Consider the following 13,948-nt stretch of genomic DNA (forward strand, 5'->3'; position numbering starts at 1 on the left):
GCAGGACACAGGTGAAACACAGCCCCTCGAGGCAGCTGGCTAAAAGCTGCCTACAGAAACACCAATACCAATCTCCCAAAGAGAGAGCCCAGGGCTCAGAGACACCCAGGAAAATGGCACCTAGTTCCAATAAATCGACCAAAATACAGCAAGCTGCTTCCACAGTTTCAACAAGAAAAGAAAAACAAAATCCAATGCCAGAGGACACCTGGACCTAATGGCAGTCATAGAAAAAGCAGAGGTTGACCTCCCACAGAAAGAAATCTTCAGATTGCTGCTTGGAGTCATACAGGACATGAGGGAAGCATTACAGAAAAAGGATGGTATTATAGAGAAAATAAAGGCCATGTACCAAAGGGAAATAAAGGAGTTAAGGGGTGAGATAACAAAAACTAATAGCAAACTCGTGGACTTTGCCCAGAGAATGGAGGAGGCAGAGAACTACACCAGTGACCTAGAGGATTGGCAAGTAGAAATTAGTAAACGTGAGAAAAAGTCTAACAAGTGCATCAGAGAAGCTGAAGAAAACCTCAGAGCTATGTCTGACTCTGTGAGAAGGAAAAACATCAGAATTATCGGCTTGCCGGAGGAATGCACATCAAGGAAACCAACATTCAAAATAGTGATGGAATGCTTGGAGGAAAACTTCCCTAGCTTAATGAATGAAAACCAGGCAACTATGCAGGAGGCCAAAAGAACACTAGCTAGATTGAATCCCCATAAGACGTCACCAAGACATATAGTTGCTAAACTATCGAACTATGAGGAAAAGGAGAAAATAATGAGAGCAGTTAGGGGAAAATGGGCAACCACATATAAAGGCAAGCAGATAAGAACATGCTCAGACCTATCAGCAGACTCTATGAAGAAGAGGAGACAGTGGAGCAGCATATTCTGAAAAATTCAGGAAAATAACACAAACCCAAGAATACACTATCCAGCCAAATTATCTATCAAAGTTCATGGAGAAGTGAGAGTCTTCCCGGACAAGGAAAGCCTCAAATATGCTAAAAGTCACCCAGCACTACAAAAGATCCTCACTGACCCAGTATGGGCAGAAGAACAACACTCACCAAGCACATATAAGAAACCACCACATAGAAAAACTAGACCCAGAGGTCATCAAAGGGAAAACAGCTCCAAAGATAACACAGGCTCAACAAAGGAAAGAAGGCAAGAATGAACCACTAATACACATATGCACAACCCAGAGAAAAGAAATGGAGGTAGGAAAACACCCAACATAAGAGGGATAAAATGATATTACAGAGTCTACAGATAGATGTAATAACCCTGAATATCAATGGATTGAACTCAGACTTTCAGACACAGAGACTAACAGACTGGCTTAGAAAACACAGCCCCTCCATCTGCTGCCTACAGGAGACACATCTCAAGATTACAGACAAAAATAGGCTGAGAATCAAAGGCTGGAGAAAAACATACCAAGTAAATAGCAATTAAAAAAAACCAGTGGTTGCAATCCTATTCTCAGATAAAATTGACCTCAAAGTGCACACCATAAAAAGAGATAAGGAGGGACACTATAAAATGCTAAAGGGAACAGTACACAAAGAACCAGTAGACATTCTAAACATTTACTCGCTGAACAAGCATTCAGTGGAATATGTCAATCAAATCCGCCAAAGATATAAAAAGAAATCACATCCTCAAAAATTAAAGTAGGTGACTTTAATACATTGCTCTGTGAGAAAGATAGATCACAGGGAAAGAAATTCAACCAGGAAACTAAGATCTAAACCCTACAATTAGAAAATTTGACCTAATAGATCTATAGAGCAATGACACATCAGACAAAGGCCTTATTACTAATATTTACAATACTCTCCTAACTTACAACAAGAAAAGAAACAATTTTCCACTCAGGAGGTGGGCAAAGGACCTGAGCAAGAGTTTCTCAAGGGCAGAAATCCAAATGGCCAATAAATATATGAAAAACTGTTCCAGATCTCTACCCATGAGAAAAGCAAATTAAAACAAATATGAGATAGCACTAACGCCATCAAAGATAGTCCAATTCAAGAAATCAGAAAGTAACAAGTTTTGGAGGGGATGCAGAGAGATAGCAATTCTTGTCCACTGCTGGTGGACCTGTAGGTATGTGCTGCCATTATGGAAATAGATTTCATTATATCTAAAATAATTGGAAATTGAGCTACCATATAATCCAGCAATCCCCCTACTGGGCATATACCCAGAAGAGGCAACAAACAAACCACAGCCAGACATCGGTGCCCCAATGTTCATTGTGGCACAGTTCACAATTGCAAGGAGTCGGAAACAGCCTAAATTGCCATCAACAGATGAATGGGTTAAAAAACTCTGGTACTGGCCCAGGGAGCACATAGGCTCACTGCAACAGGGAAGGGGACACACACAGGTGATCTGGAAATCGACAAATGGGATATAATAAGAATAAAACACCTGTGCACCTCGAAAGACTTTGCCAAGAGGGTGACAAGGCAACCCACAGACTGGGAGAAGATTTTTAGTAATGACACGTCAGACAAAGGGCTCATTACTAAAATCTACAACACCATCATGACCTGCAAAAAGAGGAAAACAGTTAACCCCCTAAGGAAGTGGGCAAAAGAAATGAGAAGAACTTTCACTAGAGAGGAGATCAATATGGCCAATAAATATATGAGAAAGTGCTCGAAGTCCCTTGCCATAAGAGAAATGCAAATCAAAACAACCATGAGATACCATCTAACACCCCTGAGGCTAGCCCAGATCAGTAAATCAGAGAGCAACAAGTGTTGGAGGGGCTGTGGTGAAGTAGGAACCCTCCTCCACTGCTGGTGGTCGTGCAGATTTGTACAGACACTGTGGAAAGCAATCTGGCGATACCTAAAGAAAATGGAAATTGATCTACCTTACGACCCAGCCATCCCTCTACTGGGCATATACCCGGTTGAAGCAGCAAATAAAACACGACCAGTCATATGCGCTCCAATGTTTATTGCGGCACAATTCACAATAGCAAAGACTTGGAAACAGCCTAAGTTTCCATCGATAGACGAGTGGATTAGCAAACTTTGGCACATACACACAATGGAGTATTATGCAGCACTAAAAAGTACCGATGAGCACATGAAACACGTTATTTCATGGGAAGAGCTGGAAGGAATTATGTTACGCGAGGTAAGCCAGACCCAAAGGGACAGGTACAACATGAGTCCCCTGAGGTAAGTACAATCAGCATGACAGAAATGGGGCATTAATCCACCCAAGGGAAGGGTATGGTTTATATCTCCACAGGGAAAGTGGGACCAGACTTCAACCCAGTGTCGCAAGGTGTGAATGCAATATCCCGGCGTGGAGGACGGAACCGGTGGAGAGGTCTGGGAGGCTGGCCCCAGCACCATAAATTAAGTGGATTCCTGCCCCTCCCCCAAAAAGAATTTGTTCCAAAGGACGACATTGACTCTGCAGCTATGGGTGATGGACATATTTGATCAGAGCACACGGGAGCAGATGAAGGGGCAGGAGGAGAGAGTGGAGCACAGCCTGGCCCACCAGGCCATGATGATGATGTTCCTGAGTAGAGCAGCCAGTCCACAGAGAGAACAACATGGCTGGCCCTACTATGTGACATGATGCCCCTCAGTGACTAAGGGCGATACAGGGGACAGCACCGGAGACACAGTGTGGGAATTGCACCTGACCTGATCCCACCACACCGAGACAAATCACTGGGGGAGTGCAGCGGAACAGCAAGGGAATGGAGTGGCAAGGTCCCCAGGGAATGCTGAAAGTGGACTTTGGGGCCAGGGCGTGGTGCCCCAACAGACTGGACTGGAAAACGCTCCTAAGGGCCAGCAAACGATCCCTGAACTAACTACAAGCTTTTCTCTTGTGAACTGTTTTGTTCTGTTCTTTGTCAGTGGTTTGTTTTGGTTGTTTTGTTGTCTGGTTGTATACTGTTGCTTTATGTTCCTCTGTCTAGTTTTCGTGCATGTTAGTGACTCCACAGGTCTGTCTGAATAGGACAGGCTGGATGAACTATCTGGATGAAAAACAACGGGACCGACAGTTCCAGGGGGACTTGGGGTGGGGGGGTAGGGGGGGGTAAGGAAGTGGTGTTAACAAACCCAGGGACAAGGGAAAAACATGGGACCCCAAATGGTAGAGAAGGGGGAGTGGCAGGCCTGGTGGGAAATGATCAAGGGTAAGGTTGCTTAGAGAAGAGGTATACTCTAGCCCAGGTGGCGATGAAGCATGGTAGTAGGGCAGGAGGAAGGTCAAGGGAGATGGAGGAAAGAGCTAGGAGTCAAAGGGCATTCATGGAGGTCTAGACAAAGACATGTACATGCAAATATATATAGGAGGATGGGGAAGTAGATCTATGTGTCTATATTTATAGGTCAAGTATTAAGGTGGCGGAAGGACCTTGGACCTCTACTCAAACACTCCCTCAATGCATGAATACCTTCTTTTATTAAATTGGAACTCTATGATGCTCACTCTCCCGACACAACGGCTGGAGCCAAAGTGGGTGAACTGAACAAGTAAATGTGGTGAAGAAAGCTGATGGTGCCCGGCTATCAAAAGAGATAGTGACTGGGGTCTTAAAGGCTTGAAGATAAACAAGCGGCCATCTAGCTCAGAAGCAACAAAGTCCACATGGAAGAACACACCAGCCTGTGTGATCGAGTGGTCCCAAAGGGATCAGTTACCAGGCATCAAAGAACAAAAAATCATATCATTGACTGCACACCTCCATGATAGGATCGCTGAAGACAAATGGGTGCATAAGCAAATGTGGTGAAGAAAGCTGATGGTGCCCGGCTATCAAAAGAGATAGTGTCTGGGGTCTTAAAGGCTTGAAGGTGAACAAGCGGCCATCTCGCTCAGAAGCAAATAAGCCCACATGGAAGAAGCACACCGGCCAGTGCGATCACGAGGTGCCCAAGGGACCAGATATAAGGCATCATGCAAAAAAAAAAGATATAAGTGTGTGTATGTATGTGTATATATGTGTATATGTATATATGTATGTGTATATATATATTATATTAAATGAAGGGGGAAGTGCAGAGTGGAGACCCAAGGCCCAAGTGTCGGCCAATGGAGATCCCCTCATAGAGGGGTTTAGGAGAGGAGATGGGTTAATTAGGGTGTGAGGTAGTATCGATGAAGAACACAGCTTTCCCCCAGATCCTGGATGCTTCTTCCCCCCAACTACCATGATCCGAATTCTACCTTGCAGGGCTGGATAGGACAGAGGCTGTACACTGGTACATATGAGGGTTGGAGGTACAGGGAATCCAGGGTGGATGATACCTTCAGGACCAAGGGTGTGAGGGACGATGCTGGGAGAGTGGAGGGTGAGTGGGTTGGAAAGGGGGAACTGATTACAAGGATCCACATGTGACCTCTTCCCTGGGAGAGGGACAGCAGAGAAGGGGGGAAGGGAGACTCCGGATAGGGCAAGATATGACAAAATAACGAGGTATAAATTACCAAGGGCATATGAGGGAGGGGGGAAAGGGGAGGGAGGGGAGAAAAAAAAAGAGGACCTGATGCAAGGGGCTTAAGTGGAGAGCAAATGCCTTGAGAATGATTGGGGCAGGAATGTATGGATGTGCTTTATACAATTGATGTATGTATATGTATGGATTGTGGTAAGAGTTGTTTGAGTCCCTAATAAAATGTAAAAGAAGAAAAGAGAAAAAAAATGATTAGGGCAAAGACTGTACAGATGTGCTTTATACAATTGATGTATGTATATGTATGAACTGTGAAAAGAATTGTATCAGCCCCAATAAATTGTTAAAATAAAAAAAATTTTTAAAAAAAGTCAGGAAAAAAAAAAACTCTGGTACATACATACAATGGAGGATTACGCATCCCTAAAAAGCAATGGTGAACGCATGAAGCACATGGCTGCATGGGAAGAACTGGAGTAAATTATGCTAAGTGAAGTAAGCCAAGCACAAAAGGACAAGGACCACATGAGTCCGCTGAGGTAAGCACAAAAAATCCAAAAGGGTCATAGGGAAGTAGATATTGTATACATACGTCCCTGGGGTGAAGACCAGGTAATATGGCAGGGTCCAGACTAAACTCTGGGATACATATTGGATTCATATGGTAGCCTACTAAGAAGGAGTGGGTGGGGGCAGGCATGGGTAGCCACGGGAACAGGGGACTAACCCACACTGGGGAAGGGTGTTGATTGTGTCTCCACAGGGAAAGAGGGACCAGACTTCAACCCAGGGCTCCAAGACAAGAACGCAACACACTGACATGAAGCAGGGGACCGATAGAGAGGCCTGAGGGGCAAGCCCCATTACCAATTAAGTGGACAGCAACACCCTCCCCCACTGGAAAATTCACTTCAGAGGACAGCACTGAAGCTACAGCTCAAGGAGAGGGACTTGTCTGATCAGAGCACACAGGAGGCAACGAAGGGGGAAGGGACAAAAAAGTGAAGCACAACCTGGTTCACCAAGCCTTGGGGATGTTTCTGCTCAGAGCAGCAATGCACAGAGACGACCATGGGGCCGGCCCCACCACTGGATACATCGTTCCTCATTGACCATAGCACCATGGGGGACAACACTAGAGACACATGGCAGGGATTGTGCCCAACCTGAGCCCACTACACCGAAGCCAGCCACTGGGGGCATGCAGCAGAGCAGCGGTGCGGGGGAGCAGAGCAAGGAATTTCCCAGGGAATGCCAGGAATAGATGTGAGGCCAGGGCATGGCACCCCATCAGACTTGACTGGAAAGCACTCATAAAGGACAAGACAACTAATACACCCTGAACTATTTATAGGGTTTTCTGTTTTGTTGTTATTGTAGCTATTGTTTTATTCCCTTTTGTTGTACTCGGTCTTGTGATGGTGCATATTGTTGTCACTGCACATCTACTTGGAAGGGATAGGTGGGATAAACAAGCCAGAAGAGATAACAACAGGATGACAGTTCTGGGGGACATGGGAGAGGGGGTGGCAGGAGAAAGGAAGTGGGTGTTAACAAACCCAGGGACAAGGGAACAACAAATGATCCAAAATCAGTGGCAAGGAGTGTGTAGGAGGTCTGGCAGGGCTGGATCAACGACAATGTGACCGAGAGGAATTCCTGAAACCCATATGAAGGCTGAACATGATATTGGGACACGAAGAAAGTACAAAGAAATAGAGGAAAGAACTAGGAGGCAAAGGGCAGTTATAGAGATCTAAATACTGGTATATACAGATTTAAATATATTTATATATGATGAGGGGGAAATAGATCTATGTACATATATGTATAGGTTTAGTATTAAGGAAACAGACGGACAGTGGGCCGCTACTCAAGTACTCCCTCAACACAAGAACACTTTGTTCTAACAATTCGGCAGTCTAAGATGCTCACCTTCCTGGCACGATCACTGGACACAATGGGTGCACAAGCAAACGTGGTGAAGAAAGCTGATGGTGCCCTGTTATTAAAAGATATAGCATCTGGGGTCTTAAAGGTCTGAAGATAAACAAGCCGCCATCTAGCTGAGAAACAACAAAACCCACATGGAAGAAGCACACCAGCCTGTTCTGACTCGATCGCTGAAGACAAAGTGGGTGCAAAGCAAATTTGGCGAAGAAAGCTGATGGTGCCTGATTATCAAAAGATATAGCATCTGGGGTCTTAAAGGCTTGAAGATAAACAGGCGGCTATCTAGCTGAGAAACAACAAAGCCCACATGGAAGAAGCACACCAGCCTGTAAAATCACAAGGTGTAGAAGAGATCAGGCATCAGGCATCAAAGACCAAAAAAAAATTATAGTGTTGTGAATGAGGGGGAGTGCAGAGTGGGGACCCAGGGCCCATTTGTGGGAAATTGGACATCCCCTTGCAGAAGGGCCATGGGAGGAGATGAGTCAATCAAGGTGAAGTGTAGCAATTATGAAACATACAATTTTCCTCTAGTGTTTGAATGCTCCTTCCCACCCACTATCATGATCCTAATTCTACCTTACAAATGCAGCTGGACAGGAGGATGTATACTGGTACAGATAGGAACTGGAATCACAGGGAATCCAGGACAGATGAACCCTTCAGGATCAGTGGTGAGAGTAGCGATATTGGGAGGGTGGAGGGAAGGTGAGGGAGAAAGGAGGAACCGATTATAAGGATCTACATATAACCTCCTCCCTGGGGGACAGACAGCGGAGAAATGGGTGAAGGGCGACATCAGATGGTGTAAGATATGACAAAATAATAATAATTTATAAATTATCAAGGGTTCATGGGAGAGGGGTAGCGGGCAGGGGGGGGGGAATGAGGAGCTGATACCAAGGGCTCAAGTAGAAAGCAAAGGTTTTGAGAATGATGAGGGAAACAAATGTACAAAAGTGCTTGACACAATGAATGGATGTATGGCTTGTGATAAGAGTTGTACAAGACCCCAATAAAATGATTTTTTTAAAAATCATAGACACTTTTATTAAGTCAAAGAAAAATTCAAAGTGTGAAGTTGTTGTTTCTCAATATATCTTCCATCTATTTTATACAAGGTATCCTCAATAAAAGCAAGGATTTTTCTCTAAGACTCATGGAGGATAGAATAAAGTGGGATGATATATTTAATGTGCTAAAATGAAGTGACTAAAAAAAAGGAAGTAACTGTTAGCTAAGAATTTTACAATGAACAAAACTATATTTTTAAAGTGACAGGAAAATGAAAGCTTCACATGAACAAAATCTGAGAGAGAATTTTTGTTTTGTTTTGTTTTACTACAAGATCTTTTCTACAAGGATTGATAAAGGATTCAAGTTGAATTGAAGAAACGACATTAACTAGAAGATGTATAAAGGTAAAAAGATATCAAGTAAAAGTAATTTCAGGAGCATATATAAAGACTAGATTTATATGGCATTTTTGTTGTATAATTCTTATTACATCTTAACATGATTCAAACACAAATGCAAACTTCCAGCAAATATGGCAGCATAAGCAGATGCATGATCCTGACCTGGTACAAAAGAGACATGAAAACACATATATGAAAAAAATATCTGAAGTTTTGAATCTTTGAGGAACGAAGTATGAGTGAACCAAGCATAGATAGAGAAATTGAAGGACAGAATACACGTAAATTCTTCACAGACCAACCATGAGGTGAATTGTTTCTTTCGTAAAAGAGCAATATTCATTGACCAAAACAAAAAGACAGAGGAGCCTCCTCCCTTACTCTCCTCACCCACTGGGTGGACAGAGAAGTGGCTGGGTACCCAGAGGCCAATTGCTCCCTTCCGTTCACATCCCCCAGGCTGCCGTTACAGCCTGGAAAAGCAGCGGGTCACCATACAACACAGGAGGTCAAGGAAAGAGATAATGAATCATCCCATTAAGGCCCACATATTTACATATTCAAGTGGCTGCAAATGCTGTGATCTACCACTTGGCTGCAGCACAACACTCCAGTGGAGGCTCAGATTCCCTCTAGTGCCCAAGAGTTTAAGAAAGCAGCAACAATTTTGTTGACTTGAGCGTTAGCTTATGCAATCCTGTAAATAGCATCCTCAAATTACAACAAAATGGAAAAGAACTGCTTTGAAAGTGAATTAAATGAAGACAGCCTGATTATCAAACTGGTTCCAGTTAAAGCAGAATATAGCAGTCGAGAGCATCAAAGTGAGCCAATTATTTTTTCAACAGCAGAAGTCAAACCAAAGAAGTCTACGAAAAGAAGTAAAGGTCATCTTCTTCAAACAAGTGAAGAACTAGTTCAAAAGCAACAGACCTTAGCTTGTCAAATATTTTTGCCTCCAGTTAATGAATTACATAGGGACACTTTGCAGAGATGCTGCCAGCAAGTCAGTTTGAGTGCTGGTGGTCAGAAAGTAGAAGTTTACCTGAGACTCCAGCAATGTGGTCACCCTGACCAAAACCAGGATATTCCTGACATACCACAGGAAGCGACGATCCACTCAAGATTGAGGAAACACAAGACCAAGAAAACAAGGCTTGAGGAAAGTCATAAGAAGACAGAAGTTCAGGAGACAGAAGTCACTAATAGAGTTGGTGTGGGCTCTCCAGCTCAGGAGGCCACACGGGAATCCTGCGCAAGAGTTCCCTCAAAAGCACTTCAATCTAAGGCTGTGAATTCACATCACTCTCATACTTCACTTGAGTCCTTTTTGTCACCCGTCTTCAGCAGCAGATGGTTGCTTTCACCTGCAGTCCCATAGCAGTCAAGTTTGGATGCTGAAGAGGATGATCTATCTTTTTTTTCTTACCTGCTTATGTTTTCCTACCCCTGGAAATTAAAGATAATATGTTGTGCCCTGCATGTTTTAAGAGTAACGAGGAAGAAAAAAACCCAGGAATGAGGCACTAAATTAACCACACTCGGGGAGGCAAAGTAGCCGAATGTGAATATACCAACATCACTCACAATGATGGAGTGACTGTGCTTTAACACATGTGGATCCCATCAACTGCTGTGCTCTAAGTTAATTTTCTTCCATAATGATATCTGGGGCCTTGACTACAGAGAGCTATGGCTACACTTAGGCCTGAAGTCAGGCAAAAAGGGACTGTCATTGTTGCTTTTCATGGGTTGAGATAAATAAGAGACTTTCCCATTAATTCTAATTCAGATATTCCTCTAAATATTGAGCTCCATTTCAGTAGTTAGTATTTACCTACCTAGACTACAGTTTGTTTTTACCCCCTTTAAAATATTTTCACAGGACTTCCTGGAAGATGGTCCGCAGGAAAAGCTCACTGTGTGATCACCAGAGGTGTGAGTGAGGAGGCTGAGTTAGGGGACTGGGACACCAAACTGGGTCTCCTCGCCCCACCCGCGGGTTCTTTTGTCAGTTTTCATATGGAGAGTGCAGCTGTGCTCATCATACTCCTGTTCCCTTCTCACAGCACCAACCCATGACTTACCTTCCTTGTTGATGGTATGGCAACTTCCAGCCTCTTCCCCTGTCCCACCTCTTGTTTGGTGGTGTGCCAGCTTGGGGACTTGGCCCCAAACAGTCTATCCCTCGGGGGCATCCCGCAGCAGCCTTCACAGTAGAGTTCATATTGCGGATAATCCCTAACAGAGGCCCACCTCTCTCCCCTGGTGGCAGGGGTGTGATTGGGCTGTGTAGATAGATAGCACCAGCTAGTTGAAGAGGGATCCAGAACACGGGAGACAGAGGCAAGGCTGGAATTCACAGAACAGCAGGCTCCAGGAGGTTGTTAGATTTGCTCCTATTTTCTTTTGAGAAAGGAAACACAAAACTCCTTGTCCCACTAGAAAAACACCAGAACCTGGCATTTCTGGATTTCTCAGTGGCTAGAAAAGCACCCTGTGTTAGACAGGGTTCTCTAGAGAGACAAACTAGATTGCTAGTAATTATATATAAATATATTTATAAAGATAGATATATAATACAAGAAATGAACCGTTAAATTATATACAGATAGATCATACAAGAAATTAACAGTTAAATTATAAAGCAGTGAGACACTAACAGTCCTTTAAGGCTTGAGAGCCGCCAGTTGCCAGTCCCCTTTTGTAGAGAGAGCTGGGCTATATATATCCAGGCAGCAAACAGCAAGGCAGGTCCCCAACTGTCATCAACTGTTGGTCCCCAGCTCCAGAGATGAACATTCCAATTGTGTGGGCTTAAAGGGACCTCAACTTACAGCGACACAGTCCATAGGCTAGGCATCCCACAGGTAGTGTACCCCTTTAAACTGAGGCACAGAACAACCAAGGTGAGGCTCAACGAGCCATTTATCCCTCTGCCCCTCAGTTAATCCTACTTGTGTTTATTGGCCAGGCTGGCACAATAAACTATAGCACACCCTCTCCACAAATTAATGGATATGGACATTAAGAACTTGAACAGTGGAACACATCCTGGCCCACCAAGACGCCAGGATGATATCCCTGCTCAGAGCAGCCCATGCATAGGGAGGACCATAGGGTCAGCCCCACCATGAGATACAGCTTCCTTCAATGACCCATAGCGCTATGGGGGACAACAATGTAGACACAATGCAGGAATTGTGCCCAATCTGACCCACCACACTGGGTGAAACACTAAGGGCATGCAACAGAGCAGCAAGGGGAGCAAAGCAATGAAATCCCTGAGGAGTACCTAAAACAGACTTTGGGGCCAGTATATGACACCCCACCCGACTTGAAAACATTTATAAAGGTCAATAAATAGACCTAGAACTATTTATAGGCTCTTCTTTTGTTGTTGTTTTGTTACTATTGTTGTTTTGTTTTTGTTTCATTTTGCTTTTTCTCATTTTTTGCATATTATTGTTTCTGCATGCCTATCTAAATAAGATAGGCCAGATAAACAATCCAGAGGAGAAAACAACAGGACCGATTGGCCTGGGAGTACACGGAAGAGAGGGAGGTGGGGAAAATGAAGGGGGGTGCCAACAAACCCAGGGACAAGGGAATAACAAGTGATCTAAAAGTGATAACAAGGAGGGCATAGGATGCCCGGTGGGGTTTAATCAAGGGCAATGTAGCCAAGAGGGATTACTGAAACCCAAATGAAGGCTGAACATGATAATGGGACAAGAGGAAAGTAAAAGGAATTAGAGGAGAGGACTAGGAGGCAAAGGACACTTATAGAAGTCTAAATACAGGCATGTACATATGTAAATATTTTTTATATAATGATAGGGAAATAGATCTAGGCACCTATATTTATGGTACAGTAAGTATTAAGGCAGCAGGAGGACATTGGGCCTCCACTCCAGTACACCTTCAATGCCACAAAACTTTGTTCTAAAAACCCACCATTCTGTGACATGATCATTGAAAACAAAATGGGTGAATACGCATACGTAGTGATGAAAGCTGATGGTGCCTGGCTATCAAAAGATATAGCGTCTGGGTTCTTAAAAGCTTGAAGATAAACAAGTGGCTATGTAGCTGAGAAGCAAGAGAGTCCACATGGAAGAACCACACCATCCTGTGTGATCATGAGGTGTTGATGGGATCAGGTATCAGGCATCAAAGACACAGAACAAAATAATCATATCAATGTGAATAAGGGGGAAGGCATAGTGGGGACCTAAAGGCCCATCTGCGGACAATTGGACATCCCCTTTCAGAAGGGTCACAAGGAAGAGACAAGCCAGTCAGGGTGCAGTATAGCACTGATGAAACACAACTTTCCTCTAGTTCTTTGATGCTTTCTCCCCACCACTATCATGACCCCAATTCTACCTTACAAATTTGGCTAAACCAGAACAGGTAATCCAAGACAGATAAATCCCTCAGGACCAATAATAAGAGTAGTGATACCCAGAGGGGAAGGGAAAGGTGAGGAGAGCAAAGGGGAAATGATCACAATGACTGACATCTAACCCCCTCCCAGTGGGATGGACAACAGAAAAGTGATTGAAGGCAGACATCAGTTAGTGCAAGACATGAAAAAAACCATAATTTATAACTTATCAAGGAGGCAGGAAGGGAAAATGGGGGGAAATGAGCTGATAGCAAGGGTTCAAGTAGGAAGAAAATGTTTTAAAAATGATGATGGCAACATATGTACGAATGCGCTTGACAGAATGGATGGATGGATTGTGATAAGAGCTATAAGAGCCCCCAATAAAATGTTGTCTGTTTTTTTTTAAAGAACTTGAATATAGGAAAAGAAGAAATAGATAAGGTCATCAAGAAACTATCAATTAAAAAATCCCAGGCCAGATGGCTTCCCCGGAGAATGAAACCAAGCATTCAGAGAAGAGCTGACACCAATCCTACACAAATTCTTCCAGAACATAGAAAGGGACCACAAACTCCCAAATTCATCCTACATAGTCAGCATAACCCTGAAACCAAAACCTGCCAAAGACCCCACAAGGATAGAGAATTACAAACCAATATCTCTTATGATCACAGATGCAATGATCCTCAACAAAATCTTGACCAAAAAAATCCAACAACACATTAAAAAAA

General features: G+C 43.7%; 1 pseudogene; it reads left to right on the forward strand.

The window, feature by feature from the left end:
- The first annotated feature begins 9,551 nt into the window (after nt 1-9,551).
- Nucleotides 9,552-10,205, forward strand: LOC142433432 (developmental pluripotency-associated protein 2 pseudogene; annotated as a pseudogene).
- The last annotated feature ends 3,743 nt before the right edge of the window (nt 10,206-13,948 follow it).

This window comes from Tenrec ecaudatus, chromosome X, assembly GCF_050624435.1.
Source record: "Tenrec ecaudatus isolate mTenEca1 chromosome X, mTenEca1.hap1, whole genome shotgun sequence".
In the NCBI taxonomy this organism is placed as follows: Eukaryota; Metazoa; Chordata; class Mammalia; order Afrosoricida; family Tenrecidae; genus Tenrec; species Tenrec ecaudatus.